This window comes from Canis lupus, chromosome X (genome assembly GCF_003254725.2).
Source record: "Canis lupus dingo isolate Sandy chromosome X, ASM325472v2, whole genome shotgun sequence".
In the NCBI taxonomy this organism is placed as follows: Eukaryota; Metazoa; Chordata; class Mammalia; order Carnivora; family Canidae; genus Canis; species Canis lupus.
Window position 1 is genome coordinate 116325830 of NC_064281.1, and position 16640 is coordinate 116342469.

Genomic DNA, 16640 nt, shown 5'->3' on the forward strand with positions numbered 1-16640 from the left:
AAACTGGCTTGTAGAAATCATGAAAGTCTTCTTAGAAATAAAGGTGTTTAAATATGAGAATTAGGGGTCAAACTAATAAATTACACATATAATAGAAAAGAAGGACCATAAAAATGTCTGTATAAGTATAGTATAAGGTTTCAGGAAAGAACTACAAAGTAACTGCAAGTTAAAGGCTGGCGTAATCATTAGTATTCTTCTCACTGTGATAATTTTACCAGCCTCCAAATTTTGGTTATAATTTGGCCTTGGTGGAAGATGAACACATCGACTGATGTCAGTTGAAAGTCCCCCTATATGGTTAATATTCTCACTGTAAATTAATATAATTTCCCTTTAATTATAAAAATTTCACTCAAATATAAAAATTCTTGTCAGGATTAGCTATGTTGGCAAAGGAACCTTTTCCTTAGAATCTCTAGACTATAAAAAAGTAATTCAGAGAATTTCCAAAAACAATTAATTTCTATAATGGAGGCACCATGATGGCCACGGGAATTTTTGTTTTTCTGAGGACTTACCTGTTTTTAATAGTTTTTCTTAATCCTCATAATACCTATTCAGTCCCTGTTTGTGGGTTTCTTTTCTTTTTCTTTCTTTCTTTTTTTTTTTTTTTTTTTTTGTGTAGCTTCTTTGGGCTTCCTCTTTCCTTTACAGAGTTTTTCTTAATCAATGTAAAATATACATAACATTAAAATTTCCATTCTAGCCATTTAACAATTCAATGGCATTAATCACACTCATGATGATATGCAATCATCACTACTATTTATTTCCAAAACTTGTTCAGTGCCCCAAAGTGACTTTTGTAATTATTAATCAATAACTCCAAATTTCCCCCTCCACCAAGCATCTGGGAACCTCTGATCTACTTTCTGTTTCAATTAATATGTCTATATCTAATGTAAAATATTTTTATAATTGTAGGTAGCTGAGAGCTTTTTATGTATAAAAAGATTGGAACGGTCTTATTGATATATCTCTGAACACTAACTGCACACAGTTGCTATTTGACCAACTTTCTCAAGACTGAGGATGAATACTTAAACTATAAAATTCTTAGAGTAAAAAATTCATACTTGATATAAGGAATAAAGGACATAAAACATATATAGTGTAGTACAATAAAGGAAAACAAGAGTTTGGGACTGAGATGGAACTAGACTTTAACCTGACTGCGCAATTAGCAAAATATCTGTATATATTTGGGCAATCTATTTAACTTCTGTGTCTCTTTCATCACATGCATAATGGATAAAATTGCTGATGAGATTAAGAGGGAAAAATACCAAACCTATCATCATGGAATATTTTAAAAATTAGCTAAAGAGAAGGGCAGAGAAGTCAGTGATAAGTTTGATCATCTAAATCTCTCAGTCAAGTCCAATAATGCCTAATTTTACTTGCCACTTAATCTCCTTAACAATGCCCAAGAATTTTAGACCCATAATAGGGTCGATTACAGTTTCTGAGAAATCCTTTCTATTAGTTACTACATAAAATTTCTGTGACAAAATGACTACCGTGACTGGGTTGCAGAAAAACTGGACTTACGGTTTCTCATTTCTTTTGTCTCTGTATTCGTTTTGTGACCTTGTCCGGGCCAGCCATTTTCTTTGTAAAATGTCCACACTGTTCTTTTCACAAAAGTGAAATGGTTATACAAAGTAATAAAACGTTAAAATGTACTGGAGGAAAAAGAAAATCATTGTTTATTTTGAAGACAAGAATATTATGTATGATATGCTTAATACAAAAATCAAAGCATGTGAAAAGTTTGGTTTATAAAACAAAATTTAAATAAATAAATAAAACAAAAAAACAAAAAAACAAAATTTTAAGACATTGTAACTAATATATATTAAAAGGATAAAGATAGATAAAGAAGAGCTGTTAGTTTTAATTTTATCTTAATATTTCATTCTACCAAAGTACTCACTAGCAAAAGAAGGATATCCAAAAAGCACTCAAATATCATGGAACTTGGGAAGAGAGCTTGTGTTTATATAATAGCAAGAGCAATAAATAGATTCTTAGCAGTGGTGTACTGGAGCCAGCTTGCATAGGGAAGCAGGAACAGACTGTTCACGTCTCTTCCCAATTCCACATTCAGTGACATCACACAGCTAGTTTGAAATCAGCCATGGTGGGAATATTCACGCCAAGAAAGCTGGTAAACTATGGGAATCAGGGCTTTTTTTCCCCCCAGAAAGTTACTACCATATAACTGGTTCTTGGCCACAGTTACTTGATGGCTATTGAAGGAAGAAAGGTGGAAACACAAGTCCTTTCTAGGCCTGAGATTGTGTGCAAAACTTTTTCTAAGATCTGGGAACACTTTTAGTAATGTAAGCACTTCTCACACTTTAACATGAGTAGAAATCACTTAAGGATCTTGTGAAAATGCAAATCCTAATTCAGTATGTTTGTGATTATATATATTTTTACACTCTCCTTGGTGAAGGCTATGCTGCTGGGCCAATGGTCATATGAGCAGCAGGGGTTATGGGATATCTAATTAATTTCCTTTAGACAAACAAGACCTGGGGAAGTAGGGGGATGGACTTTTGCCATAAAAAATTTTTAGTTATCACTGTGGAAACCAAGCTCCTGAAGATCATCTACAGAAATGATTTTTGGGGACAGCCCTGGTGGCACACGTCAGGCTCTCTGTATGATGTATGATGCCTGCTTCTCCCTCTGCCTGTGTCTCTGCCTCTCTCTGTCTCTATGAATAAATAAATAAAATCTTTAAAAAAATGATTTTTGGTTATTGTTTCAGTGGTAGAATATACAAATATATATATATATCTCAAAAGTATATTCTATTTCTTTTACAAAATATGGAAAAATTCCTCTTCCCTAAATAATATGCTGTTTATTCTACTTGAAATTCTATTAAAACTAATACATAATCTCTAGTTAAAAATTGAAGAGTAGGACAGCCTAATGTGGGACCCAAGAAATTTAACAAAAATCCCCTACCCCTGGACAAGCAGAGTAGGACTAACTCCATTTTGTGCTACACTCGCCATCTCCTGTATGACCCCCACATGACCTGCTTATATGCTTAAGGCGCTCCCCCACCCTAGTCAAGCCGCTGAGCACACCCTTAGGGAAACAGGCTCATATAGGAATGCGAAGCCCCTAGCTGCCAAAGAATGTAAACCCTGCCTTTTGCCTGCCAAACCTGCGCACCAATTCTCACCAGAGTGATAGGCTAGCTCAAAAGGTCACTATAGGGTAAATTGTAATTCAATTGGCCACCTGCATATGGACCGACATGACTGTGCAACTTTCTGTGTGTGTTACAATCTCATTGGCCACTGGCCCCTATAAAACTGCTACGCCTCTTAACCTCGGGGTCCAAGTCCCTGCTCTGCTATGTTGGGTATGCTTGGACCCAAGCTCGAGCTTGTTAATAAACCCTCGTGTACTTGCATCGGTGTTGGCTCCTCGGTGGTTTCTTGGGTTCGCAATCTTGGGCACAACATATTCTACTTGAAATTCTATTAAAACTAATACATAATCTCTAGTTAAAAATTGAAGAGTAGGGCAGCCCTGATGGCTCAGCGGTTTAGCGCTGCCTTCAGCCCAGGGCATGATCCTGGAGACTCCGATTGAGTCCCACATTGGGCTCCCTGCATGGAGCCTGCTTCTCCCTCTGCCTGGGTCTCTGCCTCTCTGGGTCTCTCATGAATAAATGAATAAAATCTTAAAAAAAAAAAAAAAACCTGAAGAGTAATGTTATTTTACTATTCTATTCCATTCTCTCAAAATCTGCCAAAAGCATAGAAAGAACAGGGTAGAAACTGTGTGCGCATGTGCATGCGTGGGTGCGTGCATGCTAATATGTATGGGGGGGGTGGATTTGTGCTCAAACTCGTGAGGAAATAACCACTACATCAACCCACAAGTTTTGAAGCCTGTCTACAGAAAAACTATGAAATATGAATAAAATCAAGGGACAAGATTCAGACATAAAGTATATACCTCTTAGCTCTTCACAAAAAAAAAAAAATAATAAAGTATATACCTCTTTACACTTTGAGGATTCAGAGTTCCTCAAAAATAATTAGTGCTATCCCTAGTGTTACATTCAACAATCTTTCAATCACACTGATATAACATGTTTATCATGCTCTAACCTGCTATCCAGCTGGGACTGCCAGAGGTAAAATGCAGAAGACAGAATGACAGAAGAGAAACACTAATCACTACAGTACACAATGGAGAACCTATAGCTTAAGGGATTTACTGTGAATGACCAATCACGTGTATGCTAGTAATTGAGAGAAGATACAGCACTAGCTAAAAAGGATAGACATCGGGCAGCTCATGTGGCTTAGCGGTTTAGTGCCACCTTCAGCCCAGGGCTGATCCTGGAGAACCCGAATCGAGTCCCATGTCGGGCTCCTGCGTGGGGCCTGACTCTGCCTGTCTCTCTCTCTCTCTCTATCTCTCTATCTCACATGAATGAATAAATAAAATCTTAAAAAAAAAAAAAAAAAGGATAGACATCTGTGGTGAGAAGCTGGCCCAGGAAGTGAACCTATGTCAAAGACACTGGCATCTTCACATCAGTATTTTTGTCCCCACATCTAAAGTATGGCTGACATCATTAAAAGATAAAAATAATCCAAAGCAATAAGAATTAAATTATCTAAAAGAAATTGAAAAAAAATTATGTTTTAGTTAAACAAGGTATTAAACACACGCAAAACAGAAGAGAATAACATGTATCATAAAGACAATTATCCAAAAGAGAAAATTATCCAAAGAATCGGAAGATGGGTTCAACAATTATTTCTTCATAGTCTCAAAAATAATTACAAATAGCATGAATTGGATAACAAAAAACAACTACAATAAGAAGGCAGAGGATCAAAACTTATATGATGATGGAAACAAAAACCTAGTAGAACCCAGAAAACAAGTGGAAAAGAAAGATCTAAGCATTATAGACATAAGATCATATTAAAAATAACACAATTATATATAAACATTATTGAAAATATAGTGGAACTTAATGAAAAAGCACGAATGTATTACACTAAATAAAAGCTAAACAAAAGCAAGCTTTTTAAATACTAAAAACAATCCCCAAGAACCAGACCAAAGATTTCCAACTCACCCAGAACTGGTAATTCTGAAGAATAAAGCAAGACACACAAAGGCTAAGAAAGGCTTGACTATGCAGATGAAAAGGATATACTGTATCACAGGGGGAAAGAACGTACAGAACAGTCCGCAATGAGAACCGATCTCGAAGTTGCTGAATTTCAAGGATAAAGGAAGATACGTGTAGGCATTCAGGAAGAAGTAACAAGTCAATTACAAAGAGGGTTCTATTTTCCACTTGCAATGACAGATTAACTGATACTAAACCTCCTCTCCTGCTGTGAAACCAGAAAACTGGACAGAATATATGACACAATTGTTTCCAGACGGTGGACAACAATCAGTTTAGGGCTGTGAGTATTTCCTTTCAAAAAAAGATAAACTGAGCCCCAAGACCACCACAATTGTATGCCTTTCTGGACCACAGAACAAGGATGGAGAAATGAAACTAAAATAGTGGTCTTGCTAATTTAAGGAGGCAAAGATGTGAGTCTGGAGAAGATGAAGCATCTAAAAATAATAGAGTAGATACCTAGAGAAGTTATACAGAACAAGAACTGCAAATTTCTGCATAGAGATCCCTTGAGATTTTGGCTATATATTAAGCTATGAATGTATAGTATAAAATTCCAAAAGGGCAAATAACATATCTTGGAGATTAGAAAATTTAACAATTCTTAGAGTTTACATAGGATGATGGAGGTTTTTAAAGTCTAATCAGCCAGGATGGAGAGACTATGTTAAATGCCCAGAGCATTGAGTAGAGATCCCAGAAGGATCATGCTTTGGAAGTAGGCATAGAATAACCCTAGAGTAAAGATTACTATTAATATGATGGAGAAAGCCTAAATATCAGCCTCTGAAGGAGAAGCAGGCCTGTAAGTAACCTAAATCATCGCCAAAAAAAAAAAAAAAAAGGCAAAGACATTCTTTTAGGGAGGAATAAAAAATCCAGACACTCAGCAATGGAGAATGACAATGTCTAGTGTACAATAAAAAGTTCCTATACATGTGAAGAATCAGATAGACTCATGATTGGGAGAAAAAACTCAACAGAAACAGAGCCAGGTATGAACAAGATGATGAAAACAGCAGAAAAATAGATTTAAACGGCTATTACAACAATGCACCAGTAGTTAAAGGAAGGCATAAACATGATAAATAAAAGATGTTAAAGTAAATAACATTGAATTTCTAGAGCCTCAAAATACAATTCTTGAAAAATTCATTGTATGGATTTAGCAACAGATAAGACACTGCAGGAAAAAAAAAAAGTAACTGAACCTAGGGGCACCTGGATGGCTCATAAAGTATCTGCCTTCGGCTCAGGTCATGATCCTGGGGTCTTGGGATCAGGCTCCCTGCTCAGCTGGGAGCCTTCTTCTCCCTCTCAGTCTGCCCGCCGTGTACTCACTCTCTCTGTCAAATAAATAAAATATTTTTGAAAAAGTAACTGAACCGAAAGATATGACAAGAGAAACTATTGAATCTAAACCACAGATAGAAAAAAATGCTGTAAAAATATGAACAGTGTCTCAGCGATGTATAGGGAAATACATAAAAGTCTAACATATGTGTGATTGTTGATGGAAAAAGATAAGGGGCAGAAAAAATATTGAAAGAAGCAAAGGCTAGGTTGTCAGCAAAAACAATAGTAGAATAAGAACCTATAGAAATTCTCTCTTCCATAAAACCAATGAGAAAACTGGCAAAAAATACCAGCATCAACAATTTCAGAACTCTGGAAACTAATGAAATGCTTGCAGCAATCCAGGGAACACTTAGTCAAGAAAAATGGCCAAAACTCTTTAAGGCCAATCCTCTACAAAAGCAATAAAGAACACTGGCAAAATAATCTGACATAGTCAACTTTAAATAATTCTGGAAATTAACCAAAGGCTTGCAGCAATCTAAGGAGCTTTTTTTTTTTTTCCAAAAAACAGTGAAATATTGGTAAGAAGAGCGTTTTTATTAGCTCTATTCTCATAGAGTCATGTATGCAAATATTTATAAGTTACTAATAATAACCAAAAACTGCTGAGGGGGACAAATGTTTATCATGTAATAAATAGATAAACACATTATGATAAGGCTTCATTTTCACATATACATGGGTACATATTTTAGTCTCTCGTGTATTCAAAATAAAGGATAAAAAGAAGAAAACCTTTCCTCATTGACTAAAATTCTCTAGATACTACCTTATCTCTCTTCCTTATTGACAACTTTTCAAGATCTGTTTGCAGTGGCTTTCTCTTCTTCACTTTCCATTTATTCCTCATCCCACTCAGTTTGATTTGTGCCCACTCACTGTATTGCAATGTTCTTGCTAAGTTAACTGATGCCCTGTGTATTGTTAAATTCAGTAGAAAGGTTTGAAATATGGTGAGGTCTCAACCTCTCAGCAGCATTTCCATATGTTAATTCAAACTGTTCTAGTTATTATTTTAGTAAGCAACCTTTTTTCTTACAAGTGAAATCATTAGGATTTTTTTTAGTATTGGACTTAAAATATAAAATCTTAAAAATATAATATACTCATAAAAATGCAGTGTCCTCATAATATGTTTCACCAATTACTACTGCTAACATGCCTTTCAGGTAATATGGATTATGTTTTTGAAAATTGAAAGTTAATAGGGTTGATACATTAAATCCTGCATCATAGCAAATTTCTGGATTTAATCCCATTGTGCTATAATTGGATGTATTTTGAATTTATTATATTCAGTGACTGAAGTAATAGAAAAAAAGATTAAATGTGTTTACATGCCTCTAAAAAGGGCACAATGTCTCTTCTTGGCCCATTTTTAGAATGTATATAACCTGAAGCTATATTAAAATCGAGAATGCTGTATTCCGATTGAAACTGTTTTGTTTAAATTATATCATTATTCATGTTATTTACCACATTAAAACCTTTAAGAATAAGCTGTCTTCTTTATAAAATGATATATTGCCTTAAAATATTTTAATTATAATTATGATGATGATTATCTTTTGTAAAGATGAAGACCTTACAAGTTATTTTGCACCAAGTTGCCATGAAGGAGTCCTGTCATATTCCCCGTCTGGAGTGGTTCAGCTCACTTGGTCTGTCCATGATTGATAATAAGATAGTATTTATAATTATTTGCTATGCCCACCCAATTCAGGTTTCTCTCCTAAAGTAGTATTTGAAGTTTATTGTTGTTTGGTTGTTATCCTTTGAGGTGATAATAAAGACAAGACATATTTGCTTTTTTGAGAAGTGTATCTGCTCCTGATCAAGAGAATAAGAGCGATCAGGATCAAGGTAAGGTATGGACTTCTGCTCTTCAACACCAAGCTCTCCACTCCTAAGCATGGGCAAAATCCTAACCTAAAAGGGTAAAGAAATGTTTCCATATTAGTCCTGGATTAATTCCTCTACATTTTATAATAGTTTTAAACCACTGTCTTTTGATATGTCAGTATCATTGATTAGTCCAAAAAGTCATTTTTTGTCTTTCTATCGTATGAAGCTTGCTTAATTTAACTCCCAGCAGAAAATTTATTTTAAAGGTCTGAGAAATTCCTCACTGCCATCCCAATGTACAAATGAATTTTCTTCCAATTCTGCAAAATATTTCATGAAGGTACCTCTGTCTAGATATGCCTTACTATAAATCATCTTCTACTGCTGCAGTGAAGAAGTTTCATAGACCTTCCTTTCTTTTATCAGGGATGATAACATCTTCCAATTTGAAAGCTAAATGGAAGAGTAAGCCTCTATTCTGAAATAATTTACACTATGATCACTTCCTGTCATGATATCAGTAATCCATCCACCCCATATCCTACACCAAATAGCAGTAAATCTGACTCAAACTTTCTATGTACTCAGCTGATCATTTTTATTTTTTGTTTCTATACTTTTAGCCTTTTATGTTCAACTATATGTACATTATGCTGAAAATTCAACTGCATGTCCACTGCTTACCTTTTCAGATCTTGCGTGCTAACAAAATTGAAATACGTGACCTTGGAAAAATGGCCTAACTCCTATAAATTCAAGTTCTTCACATGTAAAGTAAAAGTGATAGTTGGTAAACTTCCCCTATCCCCTGTAGAATTGTTATGAAGACTGAGCAAAATATCTATTACTCACTTAGCACAAATATCTGGGATATAGTAGACACTCATTAAATAGTAGTTAGTTGATGTTTTAGGGTGCTAATATATAGCATGCCTTCTTTCCATGTGTAGTAACTGAACCAATAACTGAAAGAGACCAAGGAATCAATAGATGAACAACAAAGATGCCCCTTAATACTAATAATACTAATACAGAAGGATGTGGCTTAGATGTTTGTGAACAATAGGCTTCCCAATACTCTACTCCAGAATTAGGCAGACTTACCCTGGCCAGTCCTAGGCAGCATTGAACAATCATAGGCTCATTCCTACAATGGCATCATATAAAATTTATGGCATGGAAAAACAAGACATAATTTGCCCTCTTTATAATCAGCCTTACTACTAAAGGGAAACACTATATGTCACCTCAAAACATGCATCTTTGACCTAAGCATTATCTTGAACTGGTTATTTTAAAAACAGACAAAGGAAAAGCTCTTAAGTTACTTACCTTTTTGTAAAGGAAATTTATATTTATAAAGGAAATCTCCATTTGTAAGAGTGTCTCCTTCTCTGTCCTGAAGAGAATAGGATGACCTTAATCCCCAGAAACTCTTATTAATGGAGAAGGCCCCCAACTCAAATTTATATAACAACTTCACCATTGTCTGTTATGCTTTTCTTGGTTACCTCCCATTAACAAGCTTCTCCCAAAACCCCCAAATCTTATGCCTTTAGCTGAAGAAGGTGTTTACGGTGATAGCTTGGACCATTTCAGAGTTATTCAGTTTTCCTGGATCTCTCTCATGCATACAGGAGTTTACATCTTATTAAACTTCTGTTTATTTCTCTGTTGTTAATCTGTCTTTTATTACAGGGGGTATCAGCCAAGAACCTAGAAAGATATAGGGAACACTATTTTTCCTTCTCTACACTACCAACAAGGGTAAGGAGAGAAGGAAAAAATCTATACATGTCCTGTTCCTTATCCCAAAAACTCTTTTCCTCCAGGTTCCAGTTTCTATATGATCTCTTCACAAAATCCTTTCTGACATTTCTACTCAAATAATTTTTATCCTCTCTGAATCTTCCTCGGTCAGTATGTGTGCCTCTCTTAAAGTACATTCCATTAAAAAAAATTTAAAAATTTAAAAAATAAAGTACAGATCATATTATTCATGAAATGATCACTATTATTCATACCTATATTGTTTTCACTACTGTTCATCCAATTATGTAGCAATTGTTCCTTGATCACTCTCAAAGTATCAGGCAATGTGCAATGTGCTGTTGGGGAGATGGACAATAAGTTCTTTGATGGAATAATCTGTATCTCTTCTCTTCTTTGTAGCCCCTTGACTCTTACTATTTGCTCAATAAAATTTCATGGAATGAAAGAACAAATAGTTAAAGGTAAAAGTCACTATTTTCCTCAGTGCTGGAAGTCAAAATGAAAGCCACCAAATTCTCCATTTGAAGTATCACTATTTGAAATTAATAAGTACTCAATTTCTACACGAAGTATTTGAAATACTAGTGATTCTGCAGAATATGTTCACTTACAAAATACAAAGTGTTAATAAACACAACTAAATTTCATTAACGTAAATTCATACACACAGCATTTGATGTAATAATTCCTAGTCAGGACCAGCTGGCATACAGCTGGATATCTTTTTACGTTTAAGAAGATACCAGTACCAAAGAGATGAGCAAGTCATTGGAAAAACTACTGCAGTATAGCTTGCAGACAAATCCAACAGTCTGAACAGTCTCACCATTCCCAACTTGCTGAACAAGTCTACAAGATAACTGTTGAAATAAAAATCTTGCCCAATATTATAAAAATTTAAGATCTCATGCAATATAAAAGTACAATCCAAGCTCATTTATTTTCACAGTAAGATATAATCTCAACCATTCAGACTTTAGTGCACATATGATTTACCTAGTAGAAATTGGTTAAATGTCCTTTCCTGGGCTCCACCCCAAAGGGCTCTGATTGCTTTAGTTTGGGATAAATCCATAATATCTGGATTTCACTGACATGGAAATCCTTTCACAAGTGGTCATTTGACCATACAATATTTGAGAAACACTGTTATAGATTAAGATTCATTTTCAAAACATCTAGACAGATTTTCATATATTTTCTTCTAACCTTAAAATAGAACTCTGTTATATGTAGAGAAGAAAAATAATTTTCCCTTTACCTTTTTAGGATATTAGTTGAGATCTCCCTGTAATAAAGAGACACATTAACAGGACAGAAGTTTAATAACATGTATACCTTCTGTAAGCACGGGAGAGACCTAGCAAAACTGAATACCTCTCCCAAATGACCCAAGCCACCACCCTAAATACCATTTCCAGCTAAAGACAAAAGAAAGATCTGGGGGGTTGGTGGTGACAATTATGAGAGGCTAGCAGGTAAAGCAAAGTAAACAAAGGTAAGGTTGTTATGCAGATTTAAGTTGGGGGTCTTCTCCATGATAAGATTTTTCTGGAGATTTAGAGACTCCCCTCTATTCCTCTATTTCCTGTCTCCAGAAAGGGAGACACTCTTACAAACAGATTTAAATGTAAATATCTCTTACAAAAGGGTATCTTCTGCTTAATCTTCAGAGTTTCTTCTATATTGGTTGTTTCTTAAAAATAATACTTTTGGGGTCGCAAATTTTATTCTGCTTCACATAGAAGAACCCTTGAGGCAACTGATATGTAAATATACTATAAGGCAGGGCCTCTCAAACTTGATTATATATTGAAACTAAATGAGAATATTCAAAGTATATCAATAATTAGGCCCCTTGCCCCCAAATTCTGATGTAATTGATCTGGGGTATGTTTTGAGAATTATGATTTTTTAAAAATCTCAGGTGATTTGCATGTGAAACTGAGGTTAAGAATTCTTGGTATAATCAATGTGTTTCTCAAACTTTAATGCATATATAAAAACATTAGACACACTATTAAAATACTCTTGGTTTGATATGACAGTTTAATCTTTCCAGAAACTAATCTTCCCAGTGATAACTATAAACTTTATAAAACATCAAAAAAATGACAATAATAATATACTATCAGAGGATGATGAGGAGAAAAAAGCAGATTATGGAGGGGAATCAAAACTTGAAGAAGCAACAGAGGATCATGAGTTTTCTTTTTTAAATTTTTTTTTTTCAATTTTGTCCCAAGAATGCATCACAGTACCAGATAACATTAGAAGCAATTATAACTCTGATAGAAACCCTATCATTTTTCTGGCTGGAGAAACTAAAATGAGGAGTCTGGGAAACCATGCCCAATCTCTGGAAAGCAAAAGGGGAACCCAAAAATCCTATATATAAAAATGCACATGTCTCAGATTAACCCCTGAACAATGCACATTCAAGACTGATTCAAAGCAGCACAAGAAAGACTTGTGGAACTAAACTGATCAGCCCATAGGAAATGAGGTAGAGCTTAGTTTGAATCTAACCAGATTAACTGACACCAAAACCAAAATCATCAACCATCCTCAGGTAGTCTACACAACACAAAACTTATATTGTCTAGGATAAAACTGACAGTAACACACTGTAATAATAATTAGGAAAATGCAATTCTTTAACGAGGATAAAATAAGCATCAGAGGTGTACCCCAAAATGTTAAATATTAGAAATATCAGAGACAATTTTTAATGTAGCTATGATATCTATGTCCAATGAGATAAAGAAAAGAATAATCAAAATAAATACAAATAGGTAACAAAAGCACTGAAAAAAAATATTAAAGGAAGTAAATGGAAATTTTAGAATAGAATGCGATATCTGGAACAAAAATTTTACTGGAGGAGTTTGGTAACAGAATAACAGTGATGATGGAGGAATGGGCCAGAGTATTTGAAGATAGATTAATAGAAATTATCCAATCTTAGGAATAGAGTTAAGAGATAAACAAGGAAACAAAACAGAGTCTCAGGGACCTGAAGATTCCCAGCTATCCCTGAGAATAGCCTAGGACAGTATTCCTAGAATTATTAGAAAGAGAGAATGTGACCTTAAAAATATTTATAGAAATAATGGCTGAAAATTTCCCAAATTTAGTGAAAGACAAATTTACAGAATCATAACCAGCAAACCTCAAACACAATAAATTCAAATTCCATACCTAGACACATCTTAAGTGACTGCTAAAATAAGAAGAGAAAAATTTGAAAAAAAGATACAAGAAAACAATACAGAAATCAATGATTCAAATGACTAAGAACTTCTCATGAGAAACAACAGAAGTCAGAAGAGAGTACAATAATATTTTTGAAGTGCTCAAAGGAGAAAAAAAGAAAAACTGTCAGTCCAGAATTCTACAGGAATAAAATTGCTTAAAAATCACCTAAAGGAAAACTAAAACAAGATGTTGTTAGCAGACCTATACTATATGAATGCTAAAGGAAATTCTGGTTGAAGAAAAATGACACCTGAAAAAATATGGAACTTCAAGAATAAATGAAGATTATTGGGAATGATAAATATCTAGGTGAAGGTAAAATGTTTATCTTAAATTCATTCAGATTCTTTAAAAATAACAATATTTTCCCATGTTTTTTTATATGTACCATATATGACTTCTATGACATAAGACATCAAGAATGGGGCACCTCCGTCGCTCAGTCAGTTAAGCATATGACTCTTGATCTCAGCTCAGGTCTTGGTCTCAAGTCATGAGTTCAAGTCCCACATTGGGCTCCATGCCCAGCATGGGGCCTATTTAAAAAAAAAGACTTCAAGAAGGAGGGGTAAAGAGTAAAATTTGTAGGAAGTTCTGTATTTTATGTGAAATAGTACAATGTTAAACTCAAATAAACTATGAGAGGTTAGAAATATATATATGGCAATTCCTAGAACAACTAGTTAAAAAGAAATATATAAAGAAATATAACTAAAAAACAATAGATGAAATAAAACTGAATGCTAAATTACTTAGATCACCTGAAATTTGAGAGAAAAGGATGAAAAGAGGAAAACTAAAGAGATAATGGCAAACATGAAAAAAAAATAATAAATACAAATACAAAAATAATTTAATAATTTTGAGTGTTCCAATTAAAAGGCAGAGACTGATGTAAAAGCAGAAAACAACTATATCTCACCTATAAGAGATGCATTTTAAATAGCCACAGATAAATTGAAAGTAAATGAGTAGAAAAACATACGCCATAGAAACAATAAGGATAAGAAGTCTAGATTGACTATATTATTGTCAAATAAAATAGTTAAACAGGCCTTATGACAAAGAGTGTTACTAGAAATAAAGAACTTTTCATAATGGTAAAAGAAAAATTCATCAGGAAGACCTAAAAGTTATTTGCTATGAACCTAATAACACAATTATTCTCAAAATAGATAAAACAAAAATTGGAAGAATTACAAGAAGAAATAAACATTACCAGAAGTGTAATAAGAGATTTCAATATCTGTCTTTCAACAGTTGATAAAAATATTACACAGAAATTATCAATGCATATAAGATTTAACAACATTAGCAACCACTTAACCTAACTGCTGTGTATACAACATTATACCTAACAAGTACAGAATATACATTCTTTTGTATTCACATTGTACATTCATCAAGAGGGACCATAAGTTGGCTCTAAAGCAAATATCAATAAATAGGATCAACACATTGCAGAGTATATTTTATGATTACAACAGAATTAAATTATCAATCCCAAATAATATTTAGGAAACCCAAAAATTTTGAAATTAAACAACATACATCTAAATAATTATGAGTCAACCAAGAAATCACCCACAAAAAATAGAAAACATTTTGAGTTAAATTTTAACAAAAATAACACACCGAACTTTTTGGAATACAGTCAAAGTTGTGCTCAGAGCAGATACTTAGAAACCTAAATGCTTTCAAAGAAGAAATATCTAAAATCAATTAAAGAATGTTCTATATTAAGAAACTAGTAAAAAAAAAAAAGAAAGAAAGAAAGAAAGTAAACCTAAAACGAGTAGGAAGAAATTATAAAGAGCATAAATTAGCAAAATAGAAAATAGACAAACAATGAGGAGATTTAATAAAACCAAAATCTGGTAGTTTAAAAAGATCTACAAAATTGACAAACCACATAGCTAGACTGATCAAGAAATAAAAAGAAAAAACACAAATAATGAATATCAGAAATAAGAAGGTCACTATCACTTTAGATAATCACTATAGATCTTAAGAGATCAAAAAAAAAAAAAAAAAAAAAAAAAAAAAAAAAGATCTTAAGAGATCAAAACTAAGACAAGGTAATATTATAAAAAAAAGTTATTCCAGAAAATAAAAATGTCAATGAATGCACCAATTATTTGAAAAATAAAAATTCAAAAAAAAAAAAAAAAAAAAGAAAAATAAAAATTCAGAAAATGACTTTAAGAATAAAATATCTGAATGTATTTAATAAAGAAATATAATTTGTTATGAAAAGCTTAACACAAATTTCCAGACCCAGATAATTTCACTGGTGATTTCTACCCAACCAAATTCAAGGAAGAATTCTTACATAAAACTTTCTATTTTCACAAAATGGAAAAGGATAAAAACCTAAACAATGGTTTAAACCAGGACAAACCTGTCACCAAAACCAGACAAAGACACTGTTTTTGACAAACCCATGACCATCATGAACATAGGCACAAATAAAATCCAATATATAAAAACATAATACAGTATGATTAAATGTATTTTATCCTGGCAGCTCGGGTGGCTCAGCAGTTTAGCGCCGCCTTCAGCCCAGGGTGTGATCCTGAAGACTCAGGATTGAGTCCCACGTCCGGCTCCCTGCATGGATCCTGCTTCTCCCTCTGCCTGTGTCTCTGCCTCTCTCTGTCTCTCTCTCTCTCTCATGAATAAATAAATTTTTTTTAAAAGTATTTTATCCTAATAATGCAAGATGAGCTTAACATTCAATAGTTACTCAAAGTAAATTATATTACATAATATAGGAGAAAAATATGATCTTTTAATAGATGCACCCATTCATGATTTAAAACAAAACTCTCAGTAACATGAGGATGGGACTTAATTCAATAAATAATTTTAATGAAAAGCCAATAGCTAACATCTAACATCAAAATTAATGAAGAAAAATTGAATGATTTCCCTATAAAATTGGAATTGAGGCAAAGATATCCACTTTGCTACTTGTATTCATAGACAAGAAAAAAGCCATGAAGATCAGAAAGGAAGAAGGAAGTCACATCTTACTATAGATGATATAACTGTTAATACAGAAAATTCCAAAGATGCTACAGTTTCAACTGTGAAAAATAATAAGTGAACTTGTCAAGATGGCAAACTAAATATTTATATATCTATATATCAGCAGTGAATATTTAGAAAGTACAGTTTCTAAAAAATAATTTACAATAGCACCAAAAAT

The 16640-nt window shown here is 33.4% G+C and overlaps 1 long non-coding RNA gene across 4 annotated transcripts in view; it reads right to left on the reverse strand.

The window, feature by feature from the left end:
• Window positions 1-16640, reverse strand: part of LOC112668459 (uncharacterized) — a 136121-nt gene that overhangs the window by 89199 nt on the left and 30282 nt on the right. For 2 of the 4 annotated variants that reach the window (XR_007409356.1, XR_007409353.1), the window contains exon 1: window positions 1555-1770. The exons of 1 other annotated variant lie outside the window; for it this stretch is intronic. This is a non-coding gene — a long non-coding RNA (uncharacterized LOC112668459). Of the gene's footprint in view, window positions 1-1554; window positions 1771-5134; window positions 5318-16640 lie in introns of those variants that run through there. One more of the 4 variants, XR_007409355.1, reaches the window with a different exon arrangement.